The sequence below is a fragment of the Anopheles nili genome, chromosome 3 (assembly GCF_943737925.1).
Source record: "Anopheles nili chromosome 3, idAnoNiliSN_F5_01, whole genome shotgun sequence".
Lineage (NCBI taxonomy): Eukaryota > Metazoa > Arthropoda > Insecta > Diptera > Culicidae > Anopheles > Anopheles nili.
The window spans coordinates 32,779,452-32,789,188 of NC_071292.1; positions in this window are offsets into that span (position 1 = coordinate 32,779,452).

The window sequence follows — 9,737 nt, forward strand, 5'->3', positions numbered from 1 at the left end:
TGTCAGACAAATTTGATGAAATTAAATTTCTTGCTCGTGAAGCAAGCGTCTTATAGCATCGCTTAAGGCGATCACTGTCTCTTATCTGCAGTTGCTGTGAGCTCCTCGATTGCTCGATGGCTTGTGGAATCGATAAATCAAAGTCGGATCATATTCACCGTAGGGCATTCGTGGTCGAAGCCCTCAAACCTGACAAGGGTGCACTATTCCCATTATCGCCATCGTTAAGATGCACACACATTTAATTACCTCGCCTCTTATAAATATGTAAATCAGATTAATAATTCCACGCCATCCACCGGTGTGTGATGCAGTTTCGTTGAAGTTGCGGTTTCGAGTTTCAAAACGCCGTCGAGGAAGTGTGGAATGGGAAACTCGAATGCTAGGAATAAAAACACCACCGGAAAATTAAAAGAACCACCCCAATGGCCTGGAGGGATGGTGAGCCATCAAATTAAATCCTTCTCCTTTTGAATGGGAGAATGAAAAAGGCATGCACACATAAATAAAACGAGGACCTTCTGCGGACCATTTCCGTCGGCCTTGGTGCCGTCGATCTGTCTGTCCGTGACCGCACGGCGTGTCGGCTACATCTCCAAAACACTCCCCCGTGGTGTGTGCTTGCTCTGGCTTTGCGATAACGACTCGGCAGGGAAAAAAGCCCTACAATTAAGGCATTTATGCTATGGCGGACATTTTCGGAAGTCTCTGCCCGTTCGCTTGGGGTTACTTTGTGAAGGACGTAACACCGTCGCCGTAACCCACCTTCGAGACACCGGCTGCAAATTGGATGCTATCGTTTGCACAACACCTTCTCATCGTGCAAGACGCCTCTGCGTGTGCCTCTGCCAGGCCAGCCTGCCTGTTTGTCTGCCCGCAGGCTAAAAACGCGACCCGAATGTGGCTTGCGTGATTGTGCTACTGTTACTTTGCGAACAGAGATGAAGGTCGGTTCCGTGCGGGAGATCTCGTACGGTACGGAAGGACCTGAAGTTGCCTCTCCGACAGGCCACCCTCTGGTTAGCCTTTTTCCAACAGACAGGGTGGCGACTTCCCGCTGTGTGCGCAATGTTTGTGGCCCGCTTGTATGCGCCTTCTGTCCACTGACGGCGTTGGATTTACATTCCCGGGGCGTTATTTCGGTGTCGGTCGACTTTCAACCCCTCGCGAGAAAATGAAACCGAAACCTAGAAGACGTCCATCGACGGGAGGAGGTTTGCTGGCGTGTGCCACAAAAGGCAATCCCAAGATTACCTGCTGCAAACAGTCCAATCCGTGAGGCCGTTTGCCGGCAGCATCTCGTCTTAGCATACATTTTTACGGTTCCCTTTTGCTGGCTTGCAAATAATCGCTCCCTTTGGAGGAACCGGATGCCTTCAGGGGGAATCCGCGCGAAAGGTTTACCCGCTTAGGGGCAAGCTGAAGTGATTTAATGCATATTTAATCGTTCGTTTGTTTACCGAACCGAACGCACCCTCACGCTTCTGAATATGTCGCGGGGACGACGTGTTGCCTCGGTGGTTACTTTGCGTGGTGCATTTTTTGCCCAACCTAGAGCCGGGTCGTTCTTTGCGCACAATCGACAGACGGCTATCGAAAGTGACTGAAAGTTTGCCACAGTTCGGCCCTTTTGCACCTTGTACAGAACACGGGCGTACGGCACACCACGCTTGAAGGTGTTTACACACTCCACGGGGCTCCGGCAGAGTTGGATCAGCTCAGGGGGTTAACGATAACATTTTGCTACCCGTCTGCGATGGTAAGGGTGCATAAAAAAACGTGCTAGTGTGTATCAAACACACGTTAAGTACACATATTGCCTCGGGTTATGCATTTGAGTAGAGACGGAAAAAGTATCCGGAAAGCAGGATGGCTAGTTTGAGGGGTAAGGATCGGCCGTATGTGCACACACTTGACGCATTTTGCGATTCAAATTTTTGGAATAATTTTGAAAATGACATACGGCAATTTTACACCCAGCTACAACAATTTGAAAGCATAAAAGACATTTCAGGCCAATGTGAACAACAAAACATGATATGAGCACAATCCAAACAATGTTTGATAAACAGAGACGTGGTGTGGTCTGTTTTTTCTGTCTTGGGTTTATTGTTAAGGGTTATTAAAATTCCCTTTTAGAGGTGTGGATGGAACCTTCTTTTTGTATGCAGCGATTAGGCTTGATAGCGGATTTGAACCAACTGAAACCAGTAACGACAATTTCGAGAAATGGAAATGCACTCACAGAGGGTTTGGAGGCAAACATAAACAAAGGTAGAGCAGAGTACTCGAGAGATAATCATCTTCAAACAAATATGATTATTCATGTTTTACTCAGATTTATTTCCCCAGAGAAAAGAAAGAGAAATGACATCTCACATCTCGTAACAGTCTCCTTGCCGTATTATATTGATCTGAAGAAGCTTTTTAAGAAGACTTTTCTGATGCGACCCCTCTGCTTCACAGTCCACTGGATGTAAACAAAACCTGCTTACTCACTCGTTGACTTGCACGTGAAGCAGAGAGGACGTGCATTTGACACTTCTTTTCACGTGATTTTCGCGTACAAATAAACTCAACATCTGCACGTGGGTTCCCACTTGAGGCGACTCGTGAGATCTTCAGCTCAAGAGCCACTCAATCAAGCCAATCTACGATTGTGATAATGGCTTTAAAAAAACGCAACAAACAATCGAAAGACATTTCCACGGTTAAGCTCTTGCTAGGACGTAAAGGGTCTCGGTCACGGTGACGTTGCTCTCCGGTAATCTTTATTATATTTTGTGTTCGATTTGCGCTACCGTACAAGGTTGTTTATGATGTAAATGACCGACCCTTTGTTAGTCAAAACATAATGCTTATCAATTCAGTTTACATTCATAAAATGATTGTAAAAAAAGAGTTGGTTGACTGGTTGCAATTTGTTTGTAGGTGCTATTTATTGTAGTATCTTATCGCTTCCAAGCAAAGCAGTACACCATTCGTTTAATAAAGAGAAAGCGCAATGCTTTTTTTTCAATGTAAATATACAAAGAAAATTAAACAAAAATATTGTAACATAAAAACGAAAATATTTCACACGTTCAATAAATGCTCAAACGATATATAAATCGAGTTTGATTATGGTTCAACCGATTCCAATATTTGTTTCCTATCGCTTTTGCTATCTCGTATATTACAAAAAAAAGAGTTTTTACGCGTCGGGAAACCCTCGAAACAGCCACCGGCGTCAGTCGTTTAAGATAATTCGCGGATTATTATCGACTGGTGCCATTCGCCAGCGTTCGCGATAAACACCACCATTAAGAGCTCATGTTCCGTAGGAAACAAAGCACGCAAAAAAAACACGTTACCACAACGCCAAGTGAGCGTTAAAATTGGCCAAATCGCGAGACAAACGACTACGGTGACGACGGCGACGAATGGTGCGCGAGTGAATTCGCCGCCGATAATCGCATCCTTTTAGCAGTGCACCGTGGTTTTTTTTTTTGCGGATTACATGAAACACGAAGGTACCGGTGGCCAGCAGGACGGAATGAAAGGCAGATTATTGGCTGAAGGAAATCGAAAGTTCATCCGACAGCTGGCAAACCGTAACAATCGTCGCGAAGGAAGGGCACAACGGCTTTGATCTGCTTGCTATCGGCACACGGGCGCAATAATGATTATCGAACGTGATTGCCTTCCGTAGGCTGAAGGAAGGAAAATATACATCCCTTCTATTGCTTGCCCACGGGCTGTGCTGCCTTTGCACGATCGGTGTCTATTGTTGGTGTTCGGAGAAGAAGGAAAAAAAAGAGTACACCGAGTAATAGAAATGGGAAATTTTCTTCAAAACGAACTGAAGCACGTTTGGCTAGCGAGCGGACAAGGTTAGGCACATGGAACCCGAGAAACAAAAAAAAGCTCACTTAACCGGACCAATTTGTTCACTAAAACCATCGATTCTCCATTTCTCGAGCCACCTTTGCCCGCTAGCATGAAGAGAAGGAGAGAAAAAAAAAGCGAAACACTTTCTTCGTCTTCTAGCGCGGAAAGCGAAAGGAAAAGTGAGCGAGCGAGTGCGTAGGAAATTGCATCTTGCGCCGTGAGTAGGGGGAAATTTTGAAAGTTAATAAACCCTGACATTTGGCGGTGGGATGCACCACCAGATTGGAGTAATAATTGCATCAAGCTAACCATCTTTTACCACACCACGGAGAAGAGAAGAGCTCCGCCTGTGCTGTCTGCTTGCATGATGTTTGGAAGGAGGAAGAAAGCCTTCCAACCTGACATTTCATTTCCGTCCAACATCCTGCCATAATTCAATCAACGAGCCAGCCAAACGGAAGACACAATTATGGTTTCTTAATCAGGGAAAAAAACGAACCTGAACGGAAGCAAAGCACGATGAGCGCAAAAAAGGCCTGTCGAACATGAACTGAAATTCCTTTTCATCGAGTGAGAGAGACAGCGTAAGAGTGAAAACCACAACGGAGCTTTCTATGCGTGCGCATTTTCATTCTTTATCACGTCACACCGATGACATAATTTTTCAATCAACACAACCAATATCGACGCTTTCGAGCTGGGCCTGGGCCCAACCCAACGGTTTCTGGGCTTGTTTCCGGTCGAAAGGAGGACAGCCAGCCAGACTGAGGCAACATAAAAATTCTTGCGCGTATCATTTCCGACATAGTTGCGTGTGGCGTCGATCTGCCATCGACAGCCGGACGTTCCCTCCGTGATGGGGCAGCATTTTGTCCTGCCAATGGATTCTAAACCCAAGAGCAAGCCAGCTAGGCAGTCGATGAAACACGCGTATTGCTTGGAAGTTGCCGCTTTTTGCTACCGAATGAGAGCAAGCAGCGAGCCGCCAAGATGTCGGTGCGGCGCCAGAAGCGATAAAATTTCGTTAAATCGTGCCGAAACGACGCGGTCCCGTTGGCGACAGAATTTTAGCCAAGAGCCAGTTTCGATCAACTGCGCTAGATGGCAACACACGAGTCGGCGTTAAGCAACTGGATAAATGTTGCGTCCGCTCGAAAAAGGACACCCGATGCCGAAGCCAAGAGAGCGCAAGATAGCGATGAAAATAAAACCATTCATGTTCGGGCTTTACTCTGGCATTAACTTAAAACATCATCCCCTACTAAACGGGGACGGTTCGAAGTGTTTTGGCAACATTAATTTTGATGACAAATACGCCAGCCATGTTGGCGGCTAGCTCCTTAGGGATGCGCTTCGTCATCACGCCGCTTATTACATCATCATTGTCGTGGTATTCGTGTGTGCTTATTCGACATCGTCCCAAAAGGCGATGCACAATGAATGAACAGTTCTTTTTAGAAGCATCAATGAGTTGGTTAGGCGATTGCTCAATCTAAACGTAGGGAACGCAGTTTTCCCTGAGGACGACACGCTGAAAAACGCAATCACAATCTCGTCTGGAACCGAGGGATTCGATGCGATAATAAAGCTATAGCGAACGCCCTTCTCTACGGCTTACTGACTGGCGGATGTTGACTGGCCATAGTAGCATTTTTATCGTCTTTTCTCCCTCATCTACGATTGTCGTGAACGTCCTTTTTTTCCGGAGACGTAAAATTGATGATGCCGTGCGTCTGGAAAATCTCCCTCTTTAGAGGTTTGAGAAGGGGAATAACCTACCCTTGCGAGGAGTGAACAGCGATGGAAAAGCGCGAAATTTATGCCAGGACGTGAAATTGGGTGCCAATGCTCCCCGAGGGAATTATGCACTCCTGACGCGACTGGCGGATTGATTTGCATGCACTAATGTGCTTCACAGTATGAATGTCATTTTCGGTAATGGTGTACAATTTGAATTTGAAATGCAATTTCTATAAACCGAATAAAGAATGAATTTTTAAGCCGAAAGTTGAACCGTAGAGAATTTTCCACCTCATCCGAGAAGCGGCTTTCGTTTATGACACGTGTATTACGTATCGCTTTCTAAAGTGATGATTATGAAACGACCGGTCGCTCGGTAAGCGTTTCACTTTCAGGTGTGAATTAAACGCATCTTCACACCATTACCGGCACCTGTGAGGTGCGTTTACCGTGTGCTTTTACTCATTTTTTTTTTCGAATCTGGCCGAGCCAGCGAAAATTAGAAACCCCCATACCGCGAATGCAGCTAAGCGCAGCAAACTAGCCAGTATAATCACCCATTTCCACCTGTTACGGAGCGCGAAAGTGGCCATCGGTGTCAATCAATGCGCACCCATCGAATCGATTTCCATACGGCGGGCCATTGCTTATCGGCGTAATGCAGGAAAAGCCGGCTTGCTTCTTCACTTACCTGTGGGGGTAGACAGAGAAAATGCGAAAAAAATGCGGCGTTAGAAACATCGGGTGTGAATTGTGTGTGAAAGGTTAACGAAATGTTTTGAAATACAGTTAAAAACAAAAAAAGAAAAACCCACTCCTTCACGCGCGGAGTCGTTTCGTGAAGCAACGCAGATTTCCTGCAACTCCAACGGGGTTGAAAAATGAAGCAATGGACACCGACGAATCTCCCCCCGGAGAGAGAAGATGAAAGTACGATAAACAAAAACGGGGCCCTTCCGCGAAACAACAAGTGTTTCCAAATGCAATCTCAGGCCGCGTCTAGACGCCCAATATAAACAGTACTCTCGTGGTGAAGGCGCACAAACAACTCGAAAAAATCTGCCCAAGCTAACAAGCGGGAAGGCGAACAACGCATAGAAGCAATAAGATGCTCGCAACATTCCGCAATTCGTTTGATAGATGCGTGGAACACGTTCTTTTCGAAACCGTTTTGTGCCGCTGGAAGCCCAACACGGCTCGAGTTAAATTGAGAATAATTGAAAATTTATGGACATCCGCCACTACTCCGAGCGTATGGACGAGCTCTCGAAAAGCCTTTCTTTTTTCCCTTATCCCACCACACCAGAATACATTCGAGATGTGTGTTTTTTCTCTTCTTTTTCTTTAGCCCTCTCCATCGGCAACATGTAGCATATTTATGTTCCGCTCGTCTGACAGAGCTTTTGAAACGGTGCCGCTTTGATTTGATCGCCAAGTCAAGTCAATTCCCGAAGTTCTCCCTTCAGCAGGGGGTTCAACACAAAACTACCGCCACCATACTAATGCGAGAGCGTTCCATCCTCCATCGTTGACCTTTGATTATTGTTTCAATAGCTTTATTAGACCAGCCCGGGATGGCATCGAATCACGATCACGAGGCCATTCACCTATCATTCCACACGGTACGGCGCGCTGGGCACGGCTGGAGACAAATGGAAAACCGCTATCTTACCACTGGAGAGTCTCGTATCACTGCCACCACTCGACACCTCTTCACACGGAGCGAAATTTCGTTTATTTAAGTTGCATTCCACTAATTTTGCCCCGCTGTTTCAACCGTGGGGAGCTGCGAATGCTCCTCACAAATGATGGGGTTTTTCTCGACCAGCCCCGGCGAGTGTTTATTTGCTCTGAAAACCGCTCTAATAATTGGGTTACTATGTGTCTAATTCGAATGGGAGCACTAGGTTAGGTTCGGAGTGTTTCGAAAATTTGTTTCAACATGCGATGGAGGAGCGAACCGAAAAAATGGTTCACGCCACTCGCGACTACGAACTGTTTGATTTGGGTGGGCTGTTCAGCCGCGGTGTGTGTTCAAGGGTAACTTCGTTAGGCACAATGTTCCACACACGCAATCAGGTACCCGATGGGATTGCTTTGGAAACCAAAATCTTCTCTATGGCATTCATGGCTACCAAGATTGATTTGTTTGAAAAAAAAAAGAAAATTATTTACGCACACGTTTCGATCACCAACCTAAAACAGTAACGAACAATATTTTGAAATGCATTCTATACAAAAGTCCAGGTATAAATGATGTAAATTTTCTAGAGCAATCTTGCCCGGCCTGTATTAAGCGAATAACTGTCAGCAATTAGAATACATGATTTAACGAGGCCTTTAGTGCTGCATATTAACACATCAACACGATCATCAAACACAAAGCGAACAGCGAAGAAAATTAGGCAAAAACTATTAAAAAGTTGTTCAAACTCTCTTCACTCGAACCTCCCCGAATGTTTTCTATCGCAAGCTGGATCATGTGGGCCACGAACGAATTATGAAAATTGCTCGTTTAAACCATCCGGCTACGGATCGCGAGACTTTGCAATATTCGCTCGCGATATGCTCGAAGAACTTTAACGAGTGTCTAGATGAAAAATCATTTATAGTGGGAGATGGCGAAGAGAGAGAGAGAGAGAGAGAGAGAGAGAGAGAGAGAGAAGAAAACAAATTCTACACCGTATGTATGAGCTTCAGTCTCAGTCTAGAAGGCATTCTAGTCGTATTTCAGAATTATGTACCATACCGTTGCGCGTTAGCACTAATTTACGTCTTTCATCGAGAGCAGCATTAATGCGCTGGCGGCGTTATCGTGGCGCCAAAAGAACCCATCTCGAATTTTCTCTCCTTTTCACTCTTGTGACCAGCAATATTTTCTGTGGCGGATTGGGACCGTGTAACACTTCCTTCTTGTGCTATGAATTGCGAAAACTTCTGGCTCCGTTCGGTGGTGAAATACGAACCGACGAAGAAGAATTCACGCCGACCAAGAGGATTGCTTTTTCGTGCGTGGGTGCGATTCATCGGACCAAACAGCGCGATTCGGATACGATCGTACAAGAATCGAATTTATGATTGGCGAAAACCGACCATACCAACAAGCAAACATGTTGGAAAAGGGCGCGCACGTTATCACTGACGGGCTAAAAGAGCTGCAAGAGTACCGAGAAACCGACCGTGTGTATCGAACAAACACTCACAGGGGTGTTTCATTGCATCGAGACCTTCCGGACTTAATGGAAGGAGTGAAATTATGTATCCACTTTGATCTAAAACACAGAGCTAGAGAGGAATGCTCGTTGCATTGCACGAGTCACGCGATGCGACTAATGTAGGATGGAGAAATGAAATCCTTTAATTTGAACGAGTATGATTGATGAGGTGACGGATAGAATCGCAGGTTTTATCGTGTTTGAATTAAGCATTGGAGTGATGCAATGTATTTTATAGCTTATACATAGCTTCCGTAACCCGTAAAACAATCGGAACAACGTTGTACAATTGATTTAAATTTGAAAACAGTTTGGCAATCGATTTGAGATTTGATGAAAATTTCACGATATTGGGTTGAAGAATGACCACAAAGTTCGTATTTTAATTTCTCTTGCGGAAAGGAAAATCGTTAATAATTTCAATCAAATAATTTGAAGGCATTTTTATCAATAATTTTGCCACAAACATCGCGGGGGGGGCTTTCTAGACAAGAGAGATGAAAACTTGCAACGCAAGGAAACGAAAATATCAGCAGGATGGATCCATCGGGGCGTGATTTGCAAATGCAGTCGTAATGCTGTTGTACAATTAAAATCCATCCTGCACACAATCAGCCACTCTCGTTTTCTGGCCCTCCTCCCATGCCCGAGAGTGCTCGTCTCTCGTTTAATTGAACTTTCTACTTTTCTAATTACTTTTCCACTTGCACAAATGACAACAACACTCGGACAAACTTTCGATTGTTGGCATCTTTCGCGCGGTCGGCAAACGAGCAGCAAATGAAGCAGCAGCGAAAACACACAGCACACACACACACACACGCGCAATCGTACGTACGAAAAGATGAAGCGTTTTATCGATTTCATCCGTTAGGTGTTTGCAGATCCCGCGCGTTCCTCATCCGCCATCCC